Source organism: Vulpes lagopus, chromosome 10 (assembly GCF_018345385.1).
Source record: "Vulpes lagopus strain Blue_001 chromosome 10, ASM1834538v1, whole genome shotgun sequence".
NCBI lineage: Eukaryota > Metazoa > Chordata > Mammalia > Carnivora > Canidae > Vulpes > Vulpes lagopus.
The window spans coordinates 31,809,511-31,825,596 of record NC_054833.1 but is presented as its reverse complement, the minus strand read 5'-3'; the positions used below and the strand labels follow the sequence as shown (position 1 = coordinate 31,825,596).

General features: G+C 34.7%; 1 protein-coding gene across 8 annotated transcripts in view; it reads right to left on the bottom strand.

Annotated features, from left to right (window-relative positions):
• Window positions 1–16,086, bottom strand: part of ARHGAP32 (Rho GTPase activating protein 32) — a 288,412-nt gene that overhangs the window by 42,605 nt on the left and 229,721 nt on the right. The window contains exon 1 of one of the 8 annotated variants that reach the window (XM_041770217.1): window positions 13,186–13,932. The exons of the other annotated variants lie outside the window; for them this stretch is intronic. The gene's annotated coding sequence lies outside the window, so the exon portion shown is untranslated. Of the gene's footprint in view, window positions 1–13,185; window positions 13,933–16,086 lie in introns of those variants that run through there. 8 annotated transcript variants of the gene reach the window in all.

Below are 16,086 nucleotides of genomic sequence, written 5' to 3'. Positions count from 1 at the left end.
AAATGCATATTTCACACACATAAATTCACACAAACAGATGCATGTATGTACCTAAGAGTTTGTTTTTGCAGAGACATTAGAAGGATAAAACAAATTAATAAAATGGGTAAAGAAAATGGGTGTAGAAAGTAAAACTGCTCTGAATATGCCTTTTTTATATAGTTTGATTTTTAAATTATGTTAACATTCTTTCTACATACTCAAAAATAAAATTTAAAGCATTAAATAAAAAAGCAAATCCTAATTTTGAAAAGGGCTTGAAACAATGTATCTGAAACATCAACTTGGTAACACTGTCAACAGAGAGAGAATATTTTATTTTATTTTATTTTTCAAAGAGAGAATATTTTAAATGATTTGTGAACAGTAAGCTGACCATGCTTGGTGGGATATATTCTAAGAACAAAAAATTACAAAGTAATATTTAATTTCATTCAACTGTTTTACTATTGGTAATAGTATTGGTAGTATAATTCTGAAACAATTTTATACATACTGTGGGATAAAACAAATATATTAATGTTGTTAGGAACCAAGGGTTTCAGTATGAGAGAAAGGAAATACAAGAATAAAATCAAAGAAATCAAGGAAGACCCCAATCATGTTAACTTGAGTTGGAAATGTAAATATAAACTTAAAAAATATAAACTTAAATATAAACTTAAAAAAAATATAAACTTAAAAATATATATATATATATATTTCCTCTAAGCTCTAGCCAGTGAATAGGCTTAGAAACAATGATATTCCAGTTGCAAAGAACCTCTTAGGTCTCAGGTGGGGTTTCTAATTATCACTCCTTAATAATAAAGCAAACCGGTGGCTCAGCAGTTTAGCGCCATGTTCAGTCCAGGGTGTCATCCTGGAGACCTGGGATCAAGTCCCATGTCGGGCTCCCTACATGGGGCCTACTTCGCCCTCTGCCTGTGTCTCTGCCTCTCTCTCTCTGTGCCTCTATGAATAAATGAATAAAATCTTAAAAAAAATAATAAAGCAAACCAGGACTCCTCGGAGAAATGACTGCAGGCTGACAGCAGGAAAAGCACAAGGTGAGATGGGGAAACACCCACACCCAGAAGGAGCTTCGCCAAGACAACAGGTGCACAGATTCCCACCGGGCAGCTCTGGGACATAATGATGATTCAAACATCACAAGGAATGGCTGTAACTTATTGTAAAATATGGAGTAAATAAAAATTCATGGGTCCATAGTAACACTTCCCAGAAGAAAGGAAGGAAGGGAGTGACAATTTTCAGCACAAATGGAGCTGCAACATTTAAAAAAATGCATGAGTTGTTTGTCATACTGAACTGGACTCCCCACTAGTAGGAAAAAACTATATTTATTTTCTTCACATCAATTAGCAATATTATATCTGGAATGACTGGAGTTAATTCTAGATTAACCAAGAAATATACATGTTCACAATTCAGTGATAACTGTGTGGAAATAAATTATAATCATGATCCTCCAACCAAACTCTCATACACAATAAAATTACATTAGTCAGAGGGTAGTCTGTGTAGAACTGAACTTTCTAGGACACTAGGTAGCTGACTCCACTTTTGGTGTGCTAAGTTTGGCTTACAAACCAGGAAACTTGCCCATCTTTTTCTGTTGGGGTAAAGACTATTCATGTTAATTTTTCCTAAATAGTGACATAAGACTCAATTAAGTAAGGGCTGTAATCGGAGACAAAATTAAGACCAGTGGAGACTGTCATTACCAACTCTGTGCTCTCACTTGGCACATGAGGCTTCTGGAAAATTGTGCCAGCATATGTACAACCTGACTTCTACTCTGTGTGGCTGGGTACCCTGCTTCTGTTACCCTTCCAAAAAACAGTAAGATAGGACACCTGGGTGGCTCGGAGGTTGAGCATCTGCCTTGGTTCAGGGCATGATCCCAGGGTCCTGGGATCAAGTCCCCCATCCGGCTTCCCGCAGGGAGCTTGCTTCTTCTCCCTTGGCCTGTGTCTCTGTCTCTCTCTCCCCACCCCCCTTTTTTTTAAGATTTTATTTATTTATTCATGAGAGACACAGATTGAGAGAGAGGCAGAGACACAGGCTGAAGGAAAAGCAGGTTCCATGCAGGGATCCTGACATGAGACTCGATCCCTGGTCTCCAGGATCACGCCCTGGGCTGAAGGCGGTGCTAAACTACTGAGCCACCGGGGCTGCCTGCTCTCTCTCTCTCTCTCATGAATAAATAGACGAAATCTTTAAAAAACAACAACAACAATAAGATAAGTTGGGAACTTTAAATCCAAACTTGTAATGAGACTGGGAGGGGTGGGTGTGGTCTCCAGCTACTAACCCATATCCCAATCTGAGACACCAAAATAACTAATGTTCATAAACGACGACTAGACATACAGCTGTAAATGACTTCTAAGTCTTCAAAGTAAGATTAAACTATGTTCTATACAGTTTTAGTGTTGCTGTTATTGTTGTTCATCTAATTGGCATTCTAAACCACTGCAGTAGAGAGAGTTGTGGTAAAAGGCTCAGGCATCCATAATTCACCAGTTATCCATCTAGATATACAAATTTCATTGTATTGGAAATTTAAACTAATAAAAATATTCAATTTAGTTATACTCAAGTTTGAAGATCTAACAATATTTCCAAATATAAATGTATCTTCATATTAATCTGTTCTTTATATTTTTCCCATTTCTTAGACAATAAAATGGCCAGGAAAAGCTTATTTTTATGGACACTGACACTGTCTCCCACCCATTGCTTTGTAACAAACCAGAAAACTAAGTTAGTAAATCTATCTTTTGAGGAATAGAAGTATGGAATACTGTCAAGTTATATCAGAAGACTTCTATTGAGGAAGGTAGAGTGGAGGTTTGGGTTTAGACGGTTACGTGCTTATAAACTCATTTTAACAAAGGAACATTGCATGGCGTGGTAAGGGTGTCAGGGTTAAGGTCCACCAAATATGCTGGATTAGAGAAACAAAGATGATAACAACGACATTTCAACAGATAAAATAGATCAAAAGTAAAACGAAAACAATACTTAGACAAAAGCAAATCATACCAGTTTATATCCAAATTCCCTGTTCTGGAGTTAAAATGCAACACGGGCCCACAATGCTAACTTCTTCCATGTTACTTACACGTGATAGATTTTACATCTGTGCTTTTTTTTTTTTTTAAACCAGAGACAAACCCGACCAGACCAGTCTTTCCAGTAGTTAAAAGCTTTAGCAGCATGACACACAACATAATATCTCCAAGGTAAATCTTTATGATACCAATAACCAGTTTACAGGGTACACTAAAAGCATACAGTTCAGTGAGCCAAAGTGAACCTTGACATGGAGACATGGGGCACCAGGTGTTGCTAATTACACAGTATAATATTGCTCCAGCAAAACCAAAGAATTCTTACTTTCTCAACACTTCACTGAAACGAGAGTTCTCTAAACTGGGTCTCAGAAATATTCCAGGCTGATTTGAAAGCTAAGCCTGGATTAATTTCTCAGAAATTAAATTATAAGATGATTTGTGCTAGATAATGACCTCAGTATTAGGTTTATTTGATCATAAGCACTGAGTTCTAAGATCTGTAATAAATTCATAAAGTCAAGCAGACAAATGAAAAGGTAGAGGTGGGATGCATAATACCTGAGGAGACTATCATTATTAAACCTCAGGTATAATAAAGTATGAGTATAATATTTAGCATATCCAATGGATTTTTATGATTGTGCACAATATCCTTCTTTGCTTGAAGTTTTCAAATACATATGAGATGCCATTTGGCAGAAATTTAACAGGGGCATAGAAATATAGGCAACTGGACTACATGATATTTAAGGATCTCATAATTTATTTAATTCTAAATCTGTTGCAAACTTTGAAATATATTGTTATATAAATATGAAAATACTTGAGTTTAAAAACAAAATTCCATAAACTTGCTTTTATTTAAGGCTGAAAAATGTATCTATTCATATCAATAAACATGGAGAAAGGGTTTTCCTCTAAGCAATGTCAAATTGACTTTCTGTGATGATATACATGGACTACTCAGTTTCAAAACTTCTGTTCTTCAACAGTATCTTTAAAATGAATTTTAAGAAAGAAAAAACTGTTGAAAGGGAAAAAAAAAGCCTATCATAGTACGCTTAGTTTTACCCTCATTATTATTCAAAAGTCTAATGGTCTAAAATTTGCTTAGACTATTTTCAAGCCAAACTAATTGGAAAACATGACCAGAAGACTAGGCCTGGGGTCAGGATTAGTCCTGAGTAACCAAGAGCTAAGGAACTGTTAGAAGTATTAGTGGATATCTTTACTTTAAAAAATATTTTGATTATACAGAAAAGCTTAAGAGAATAATATGACAATGTCGACGTACACATCATCTAGCATTTTCAGATCTTAACATTTAGCCACATTATTTCCTCAGGTTTATTTTCCCCTTTTCTTAAGTTAAAAAAAACCAAGCACTACAAATATATTTGAACCCGGTTATCTCCTCCAATCCTATACACACAGAACCTTTATCATGAATTCCGTACTATTACCATATATGTTTTTATACTTTACACATGTATGTAACCATATATACTATCATTTTAATGTTTTTAAAATCTGAAGAAATGGAATCATATTATATTAAACTTTCTCTAAAATTATATATTTTCAGGGATTCCTGGGTGGCTCAGTGGTTGAGCATCTGCCTTCAGCTCAGGGCGTGATCCTGGAGTCTCAGGATCAAGTCCCACATCGGGGTCCCTGCATGGAGCCTGCTTCTCCCTCTGCCTGTGTCTCTGTTTCCTTCTCTGTGTCTCTCGTGAATAAATAAATAAAATCTTAAAAAAATAAAATTATATTTTTTCAGAGTATATAATTGTGACTCAGTATATTCATTTTAACTACATTGCAGTATTCCCTGATAAATGTATACCACCACTTACCACCACTTAGACTTCTCCTCTCTTACTGTCATTGAGGGAGTTCCAAGTTTTTGTTATTAGCACCAATATTGTATTGAGCAATCTCCTAAGTGTGTCCCTGGGCACATAGGAGGGAACTTCTCTGACTCTCAAGTTCAAACATGGAATTGTTAGGTTGTAGAGTGTATTATTTTCCAACCATATTTCAACTTTGCTAAAATATTCCCTAAAATGATTTATCATATATATATTCTCATAGGATGTATTTTTAGGTTCCCAGTCTTCAGTTCTCTGTCCTATTTAGTTCTTTCAGGCTTTTTCACTTTTGCCAAACTGATTAGTATGAAATTTTCTTCCACTTTATGCATTTCTGTAATTGATATCAGGTTAGGCAATATTTCATATGTTAATTGGCCATTCAGTTTTCCTCTTCAGTGAAATAACTGTTCATACAACTTTGCTCATTTTACCGTTTCATTGTCGTCTTCTTACTGATGAGCAAGAATCCTTTATAGAATCTGGAAATTAATCCTTTGTTAATTATTCATGTTACAAACATCTTCTCCCAGTCTGTTGCTTATTTCTTTTACTGTACAAATTTTAAAATGTCTTTAAGTATGGTTTCCATACTTTCAGATACCTTTATAGAAAGGAAACCTTTAAGGTCAAAAACGTATTTTCCTAGCTCCTCTAAATCTTTTTCACTTGTTTTGGTTTTTTTGGACTTCTTTGTATGGTTAGAGTGAGGGTGAGATATATAATATTATTTTTTCCCTTCTGCATAACTAGTGATTTCATCATCTTCTACTGTATACTCATTTGTCCACTAACTTTTAAGATTGATTCTTAAATGAAAGATATGTATGGTTTATAAGGAGTCTGAGTTCTCTCAATTTTGTCAGTCTCTCTCTCTCTCTCTCCATTTATCCCTCACTTTCTTAAGCTCCAGCACTTTATAAGTCTTAATATCTATAAATGAGGACTCCCCTCTGCTTATTCTTTAAAATCGCCTTTACAATTTAGCTTTTTACTCTTTCGTATGAATTTTAGAATCAGCCTGCCAAATTAAAGTGGGAAAAAATTGGAGAGAATCTGATTAAGGCCTCACTGAATTATAGACTATTTTGTATGAGAATTGGCTTATGATATTGAGCCTTTCTGTCCACAAACACAGTAAATCTCTCCACTTAATTAAGATTGATTTTTCACGTCCTTCAGTAAATTTTTCTAATCTTTTCCCATAAAGGTCTTATGTACTTTTGTTAAAGTTATTCTCAGGAACTTTATGATTTTTGCTAATGTAAATGGTATTGTTTTCTAAATTATATTTTCTAATTGTCACTGGCATACAAAAATGCAATTAGTGGGCTCTAGGACTGCTGCTCCCTTCCAATCATGCCCTTGCAACTTCTAGCTGTATGTCTGTGGACAAAGTATATAATTCTCAGCCCTTCATTTTCCTCATCTAGGAAAAAGTTAAAAATCTAACTACCTAACAGAATTGTGAGGTTGTGAGTATTAAGTCAGAGTATAAGGCACTTAGTGCTAGACAGGAAAAACTCAATTATGTCGGGTCTTCCAGACGCCTAAGGGGCTCAATGGTTGAGCATCTGCCTTCAGCTCAGGTTGTGATCCCGGGGTCCTGGGATCAAGTCCCATGTCGAGCTCCCTTCAGGGAGCCTGCTTCTCCCTCTGCTTATGTCTCTGCCTCTTTCTGTGTCTCTCATGAATAAATAAGTAAGATCTTGAAAAAAATAAATGCTGGTTCTCGGTCACCAAAGAGTTTTTGTTTAGTAACCATACTTAATTCTGTTCTTCTAACAATTTGACTGTATGTAGGTTCTTCTAGGTTTGTAGATAATCATCAGCAAAGATTTGCTGATTTGCTTCTTCCTTTCCAATCCTTTCACTGCTTCTTTAATATCACTAAATCTCCAATGAACAATTATTTTACTCTTGATTTTTAAATAGGTTGTTTCTTAAGTCTCATCATTATGAACAAAATTTTCCTGGCATTTCTGGATGGAACTCTTAACTATATTAAAGAAATTCCCTATTCTTAATTGCTAAGATAAATAAAATGAACTGTTGACCTTTGTTGGATGATTTCTTTGCATCTACTAAGATCATTTAGTTTATCCTGTGTAAGTTTTGAGGATGGCAAACAAAATTTATATCCACTTTTAAAAGTCTTGCTGTTTTACTTCTATAGTAAGTTCCCTTTATTCCTACTTCTGTATGCTTTGTAAGGATGTAAATGAGTGCAAGAGACTTGAGAAGAAAATGGCAAATAAAAGAAAATAAAGTCTTAAGCCAAAATTCCGTCTCAGAAACTTTAATAAACAACAGAGTACTGTAAACATATTAGAAGTGACTCTCAGTAAAGGAACCCAAACAAAATAATTCTATAGGGTACAAGTTTGGACAAATAATTCTAAAAATGGAAAAACTGCTATAGGTTGCTGATACCTTAAATAGCAGCAAACATTATGGCATAGATTTAGATTTGCAGTCTTAAGAGCTGAAGTGAACTATGTTACTTTAGTATTTTCACATTTATTAGTAGGAATATTGACAAGAGATACAAAAGTTAACTTATTTTTAGTATACACTGTCATATGTCCTGAAAGGATCTTTGGGTAACCAAGAAACAGTTTTGGAACCAGTTTAGTAAAAACTCATGCCAGGGAAAATGTGATGTAATTCTTATTTAGTTTATTGCTTTGAGGATCAATTAAATTAGTCCAAACTGACCAACAAAGTCTTTACTTGAAATCAAACTCAGAAATTAAGCTGTAATTCCCTAGAATAATTCTACAAACCTTTTAAAGAAATATTTCTAGATAGTTGAGCAACATTCTAACATGACTGAAATGTAAGTCACAAAATAAACAGAACTAAAAACACTTTTTTCCAGTACTATAGAACCTTTGTAATTTTCCTTCTGCATAATATAAAGAAGTTTAACATTTTAGGATGAATAATAACATAAAGGAAGTTCTTTAAGTCAGTAATGAAAATATACATAAATAATTCTGATGATTTTTTTTGATCTTGCAAAAAAACATCCTCCAAATCAGAGTAAAGGAGTTTCTGTATGTCGAACTTAAGAGTAAGTTTTTACTTGATGGAACAGAACATGTCCAAGAAATTCTGTCCAATTTCTATTTCTATCTCTGAAAATCTTCTGGTCTATATGTTAAATCTCCCTCAACCTGGCTCTATCCATGGCCTGTTTCAACCCCAGTGATGAAAAAGATACACTGAATCCTAAACCAGCTATTTAAATAAAATGCAAGACAATCTAAACATAGTAATATCTATGATACAGTAATATCATAGCAATAATTATAGTATAGCTAATATACATTGAGTGTTTATGCCAGTGCTTTACATGTGTTAACCAATCTAAACTCAGTTTCTGTTAGCATCACACTCTAAATGATTCATACTCAAAATATAAACCAGCATCTGATCACTGTAAGAACATGGGGTGCCTCAGTGGTTCAGTTGGTTAAGTGTCTGCCTTTGGCTCAGGTCCTGATCCTGGGTCCTGGGATGGAGCCCCACATGGGGTTCCCTGCTCAGCGGGGAGCATGCTTCTCCCTCTCCCTCTGTTCCTACTCCCTGCCCCACTCATGTTCTCTCTTTCACTCTGTTCTTTCTCTCACTCTCTCAAAAAAAAAAAAAAAGTCACAAGAAAAAAGCATATTAAATAAAATCTAATCTCCCATTACATTCGCCGTGATGACTTTTAAATGTGATAAAGATTATCAGAATAATGACTCTTTTCTGCTTTCCTCTCTTCTATGTATCCAGCTCTAATTAACAAGATGACCTAAGATCAATATTTCAATTCCCTTTCTTTAGTTTATTGGGTGGTATCCTATACTATTTAAACATATGGTTTTTGTATGTGGTAAAAATATTGAGTTAAACATAAAATGTTAGCAACTCTATTTGAAGATTTACAAATACATACTTGAACCAATGGCCTAGTAACTAAAAGCTTTTATGCCTTTCCAATAATAGAACAAATAGTCCAGTGAAGGTTGTCTGTCCAATCATACCTATTATTATCCAAGCATGAGCAGGTGAAAACATACCAAACTAAGAATGTGGAGCTCGGTTGTTAGTCCTGATTCTGCCAATAACTTGCTGTAGGATTTTAGATAAGATAATTAACCAGTCTAGATGTCAGTTTAATAATATGATAAATGAAAAGTTTACCCAGGCAATTTATGAATTTGAAATTTCCTGAAAATACCTGAGAAATCATGAAATACTCTGACAAAATTAAACATTAGAATGCCACAGAAAGCTCTAAAGTGTGTGGAAAATGTCTTTACTGTAGGAAAATTCATCAGAAGGAAAAAAAAAAAAGGACATCATTTAAAACTACATTGAAGAGCTATGTAAAAATATAATTTGGGCCTTTTAAAACATCCTAGAAAAAGCTGGTCTTAAAATTTAAGATAGAAAGATCACTATTAATAATGTTACTGTTTTATGCACAGTATATTAGGCTTAACACTTGTTAAGTAAAAATAATTTTAACTAAGTTATTTTATTTTTCTCCACGAAAATTTAAAATAGTAGTAATGAGTTCTTACATAACTAATTTATACAACATGCTTATATAACTATTTCCAGAACTTGATGCATCATTCTACTATCGTAAATTGTTAAAGGCATTCACAATTGTTGATTATATCATATGACATACTAGTATTTCTTTGATTTGCTAGCAAACCCTTGGTAAACAGAACAGTGGCCACTTATAGTATGTTTTTACTAGAAAATATCATATATTTTTTAAAGATTAATTTTTGAATTAGGTGTCCAGAATTTACTGCAATGATAGAAAAAAGGTAAATATTATCTGTAGGTTCTGAAAACTTATTTCTATCATATTTATCCTCAAAACTCAAAACCCTTACTGTCTCCCTAGGAAATACTTCTCGTTTTTAAAGTAGGAATACAGCAGTTTCAGCCTTGAATTTCATACCTCTCTCTCCGTCCACCACCAAAAGTAGATATCCAGGAAAATCTTTAGCTAAATTTGAGTATTAAATCTTAATAATCTGTTGAAATTGTTGTGAAACAAGAAAGTACAGAATCACTTTTGATCAATGCATCATAAACGTTCACTTTGGAGGTTAAGAGAAAAAACACGGTTCTCTAACTGATGTGTGTAACAGCTGCAAGGAACTACACCACAGAGCAAGTATCTGAGCCCAGCTCAGGGATGAGGTTCTGGAATGTGGACAACTCTCCCTAACAGTTTTGATATCTATCTGTACATTCCAATCTCAAAGGGAGGAAACCAGGTATTTGAGAAATGTCATGTACAATGCTACATTAAAAATAGCATTGACAGTAACGGCTCTTGATTGAAAAACTGGAAAGCTACTAACAGTTAACATAAGTCAAGTATGCTTCCATTTACTTATGAGAGAGAAGAGGCATTTCAAAAGGCATTACTCTCTGGAATGCAGATGGATGACACTAAGGCATCCAGAAGATAAATCTATAGTAAAGTTTAGAGAAGAATCTTTCAGACACAGAAAAGATAAGAACAGTTCATTTGGAAAAAGAGAAGTAGAAACAAGCAACAAATTGCTTCTTCAGAATATCCAGCACAACTCTCAGGCCAATGGCATGCCTGTGGTTAAGAAAAATATTTGAGTATCTGAATAAAAATGTATCTCTTTTTCAGAGTTAAGAATGAAACCAAAGCAACATCTTGTTATTGCTTTGCCTAGAGGAGTACACATACAGCTATAAATTAGAAAGGGCATGGTATGTTAAATCCTTATAAACCACAGTTCCCTTGGGAAAATGGTCATCAGGTTAAGATAAGAAACTCTCATTATTTATGTTGAACATTTACTTTTCCAGGAGCTATAAATTTCAGTAATATCAGAGAAGGCTCAAATTTAGCTTATCTGATTTTAGGGTGATATAAATAAGCTATACGTTCTTCTTGCTAAAATTGATAGAATCTTATTTTTAAATCTAAATTACAAATTAAAATAAATGTGACTTGTTCTGTTCCCCAAGTCTGTATAAAAAAGCAAAAAAATTTTTTAACTTGGTGACTGACTTTACCACCTCAGTTATTATATAAAAGACTCTGACTAATTGCATTTCTAAATACAGAACAAAAAGATTTGCATTTTAGCAGAGAAGAGTAGGAGGAAACATGAGGTAGATATAAATTCCTGACACTAAAGGATTCTAACACAGGAATGGGATATAATATACCGATTATAGAAGTATCTCTAATAAGGATTTCAAAAACCAAGATTTTTTTCTTCCAGGATGAACTAGTACCATTTGATATGAAGCTTTAAAACTATTTCAGGAAGACATTTATCCATATATTCTCTCTTATAAAAATTAAACTAAACTACATATTCTTAGTAATTCAGTAACATCAAAGTAAGAAGACTTTCAAAAATTCTACGTGAAGTTCTAGAAATCTGAAAATTGAGAAATCTTAATGTGAAACCTCTTTTCTTGAAATTAATTTTTTTATTAGATTCAAAACAGATTAAATGTAGATTAAAGTATAATCATATTCACTTTGATGTCATATAATCCTCTGCACTTTATTAAGCTACAAAGTTTGATGTGGAACACTGATACGATCATAGGTCATTTTTTGTTTGTTTTTGTGGGTTGGGGTTTTTTGTTTTTTGGGGATTTTTTTGGCAGGAGCTGCAGGCGAAAGTTTCTATATTTGGAGAGCACGGAACTGATAATGAGGACTCCTTATTTAAAGGCAAAAGTCAGAAGCCTGCCCTACATAAAAAAAGGACCATTAGCGTGGAGAATAAGTTACGGATTTGGGAGTCAGACAGACCTGAGGACTTGAACCAACTCTCTGACCACTTCCCAATTTGCAAGCTCTTGAGCATATTACCTATTTAAGTCTCAATTCCCACAAATACACAATGAGAATGACAATAATAACACCAATCAGTCAGGGTTACTATAATGCTTATGTGAAATTATATATACCAAGAACTTACCTCAGTAAGTGTCAATAAGCAGGAGTTATTTTAACTACTATAAGTTCTCTTTACCTTTGGTCTAAAAATCTTTAGAGTCCTCCACAGCACCGGGCTACCAGAACCTGAGTCAGCTTTCCAAACCAGGCTCAATCAAATCTGGTTGTACCTCCCAGATTCAGAGCTGAGACCACTAAGGAAGGATGCACACAAACATGGGATAGCTCTCTAGACCTTCTTCCTATAATCATCTTAAATGTAAACTAACCTAAGAAACTAGATTTCTGCTTATCTTCTACTGAATATCATATAGTACTACCTGATACTTTAAAAAAACAAGTTATAGTATCAAACCATTATCCTATGAGCAACAGGTGCTTTTTAAAAAACTGACAATGAGAAATTCAGAGCTATAAATTCTGAATTTCCACCATTTATGGTTTTAAAAAATTAAAATACTGATGTCATTAAATTGGTAGTGGAACATTCCTGAAAAATGTTCAGCTGCTCAAAAGGGCTGATCTGTGTGATACAGAGAAAATTCCAGTTTCCATGCTATCTTAATGAAAAGCATTTATCACTGAAGTCTAAGGAAACACCATAAATATGGTGCTAAAAAAATATATGCAACAGAAAAAAGTTAATACACATATTTTATGGACAGAGATGGTTCTCCTTATTAATACCAATGAGGAAAAACGATACACGGTATTTGAAGTCAAAAGGCAGGAGAGTTACTTCCTTATGCTAATTTGAACAGCTTTTTCATACAGTCTGCTAAATTCTTTTTAGCAAATCAGTTCAGATATTTGCTGCCTATTTTCCACTAATCAATAATTGAAATATTATTAACCCACCAGGAAAAAGTTTTTTAATATACTGCTTGTTTATGATACAAAGGTATGGTGTTTTAATCATGAAGTCTTTTATACATTAAACTAAGGTCTAGAAAAACATTAAGAAATAAGCTGATTTGAAATAGAAAAATGAGTATTTCCTGAAACTGGCTGGGAAAGTAAGATAAATTGCCCAATACCTATGTGGTACAATCTACTTCAAAAAATGATCACCTCTCTACCAAGATGACAAATACTAAAGCTCAATTATTCAATTTCTGAATAATTAAATAACAAACCATCCACCTAAAAGCAACCAAGGAAACATGTGCCCAAATAAAATGTAAAAATAGACTCAGCGAGATATTCTGAATGTTGCTGGAGACAAACATTTGAATAACTAATAGATCCTTACCTCCTTCTGGCTGTGGCACAGGGTTTAGGATCAATACTTAAAATTATTCCCACTGCCTGTACTTAGCAGTGGGTCGGACAGGACACAACAGCTCTGCGTTCCGTGCAACAGCATGCAGAATGAATCACAGTCACGCAGCTCAGACCTTATCCACCGCAGGGTAACTCCGAGTCAGGTCTCCACGGCAACTTTGGGCTCTGGCTCCGTGTCCAGGCACCACCTTTCTGCAGTTTTCTTTGCCGGGTTTGGTCCCTACCAAGGCAACCCGGCTGTGTGTGGGCACGAGGCTCGCCTTCAGGAGCTTACTCCTTCCTCTCTGAGCACCTACTGCTTCTGCAGCACCACAGCAACGGCCCAGCCCAAACTCACACCCGCAGAACAGGCTTCGCCAGTATAGCTCCACCCATCCACCTCACACAGGTGAGTAGTCCTGCTCAACAAACACCAGTAGGAAACTGGCATTGACTGTGTTTGTGATCTTTCAGAAAGTTACGTATTCTTTGGTTGTTTGTATTTGCTATCTAGAGGGGAGACAGTGTATCCAATAAAAAAGAAGCCCTTTAGGCCCAAATGAAATAAGAAAAGTAATTGATCAAGCAGGAAGTATTGCCAGGAAAAGGCTGAATCACTCAACTAGCAGCAACCTGTGATTGTTATTCCTCTAACAGGTAGAAAAGCAAAAAAGTATCAGTTTACATTGCCTGTGTGTGAACAATTCTGAAACAATCTGGTAAGCATCTATTAGGAGAAATAAAGAAGGGCTTTTCAGAATTGAAAAATCTAGAATTAAATTTTCCTGAGTGTGACCTCCTCCTTTATAAGTGACCCAAGGGTTCCAGTTGTAATGGTCCTTATGTAAGTATTCAAGAGATTTGATATTCAAACTAAGTAACAGTATTATACTGTGTTTACCTACTTAAAATTATTTGAAGAAATAAGTTAACTGTAAGAGACTAACATATTTTCTGTTACAAATGACTTTACTAATATCAATGTAAATCCACGGTCAGATATTTGCCCTTAATAAACAAAATAATGCTAGACACAATTCTAAGTATTTTACAGTTAGTCTTCACTAGAACCTTATGAAGCTCATTCTAATACTGTTCCCATCTTGGAGATGAGGACATCAAGGTAGAGGGCTTAAGGTCACACAAGTAGGAACTGTCAGGTTCAAGATACCCAGAGTATCCACCAGGCACCACGCCAAAATCTTCTGCTATTGATCTAATTTATTATCTTCTTCCTTTCTGACCATAGCTCTGAATATAAAATTGTTGATAAGTGGAAGGCCACAGTAAGAGAAACAATGAATTAATATAATTTTAAAATAGTGAAAAATGATGGAGAATTCCAATATGTGGCAGGAACAGAACATGTTAATTTTTACCAGTGGAACAGCTGTGGATTTATGGCTTTTGTTGAATAGGAAATGAAGTTTTTAAAGTTTATTCAGAGTGGAGAAGGCAAAGCCTCCCTTTAAAAAAAAAAAATTTGAGACTAAAAAACAGCCTTCTTCCCACCCTTTCCTTGGTTACTACTAAAGACAACAAGCGGCGGATGGCAAGGGAAAGAGAACAGGAAAGCAAAGGAAGGAAAGAAAAAAAGGGGGAGGGGAGACACGTGCTGTAGAAAAGCCATCTGGGGATACTCAGTACAACTCCTCTGCCCCTTGTGTTACCTAACTTCTAAGCATGGATAGGAATAAATAAATTCGACAAGAGTTTGACAGAGTGCAGGAGAATTCCATAATTAATAACAGTAACTCTCTCCTGAAACCCAAAAGGAGTTTCTACGCTGCATAAAAATACATGTAGGAAAATGAGAGTATGCAAAAACTGCTGAGTGTGGAGTAAGGTCCATAATCTTGTTCACTGCAATGTGACAACATCAATTTCCTGGTTTGGATAATGTGCTATATGTTATGTAAGATGTTAAAACTGGGAGAAGCCTTGTGCAAATCCACATATGTTCTCATTTACTCCTATTATAATAAAAGCTAAACATATTAAATACATATTTGTTTTGAGAGAGAAAACAATAAACTCTATATTCAATGTTTGAGAGCAGGGCAAATTCTGGATTTTGAGTTAATTAATTGCAGTTAATTTAATCGAGATTAAATGAGTTAATCTATGTCTTGGTACAGTACCTGGCACACAGTAAGAGGCACATAAGTGTTGGCCACAGTTAGCATAAGATGTCAGAGGATGTCAGTAAATCCCAGTTGTGAAACCACAGGCAAGCTGTCCGACCCCCCTCAGGCTCAGCAGCTCCATTTGTTAACATAAGGTGTGGATGGGAATAGAAATGTATCTCTTCTCCCCAATACCTCACAGGATTGTGTCAAGATTCAAATTCCAATTTACATAATGTAAATACAAATATCCATACCCTCTAAGGCATTTTAAGATATGTGCTAGTATGACTTTTCTACCTGTTTTTCCCTGATACAGAGTATGAAAATATTATTTTATTTTGTTGCTTGCAATGTATTCAGAAAAAAAACTTCCCAGGGCCTTCTAACATTTTGTACTCTCTTACATCAATGCCTCCTAGGGTACCGATTCTAATATCTGATTCTTGAAGGATTAGCCTCCAGAATATGAGCATATATATGCTCAATACAACACTGCACATAAGTAAAAACCTACACTTACTTTACTTGATATAAAATGTCTGGTCACTTCATAATAAAGTGACATGTTAACGAAACACGGTTACAGAAGAGCAAAGTGCTAGAAACTCAAAGAAAGAAAACAGAAACAATCCAGGAGCAAATAAATGAAAATAAAGGGGAAAAAATCTAGAATTAGGCAAAATTGGTAAAAAAAATAAATGAATAAAAAATAAAAAATTAGTAAAACAACAAAGGAAGCAACACACTAGAGAACCAGGTCC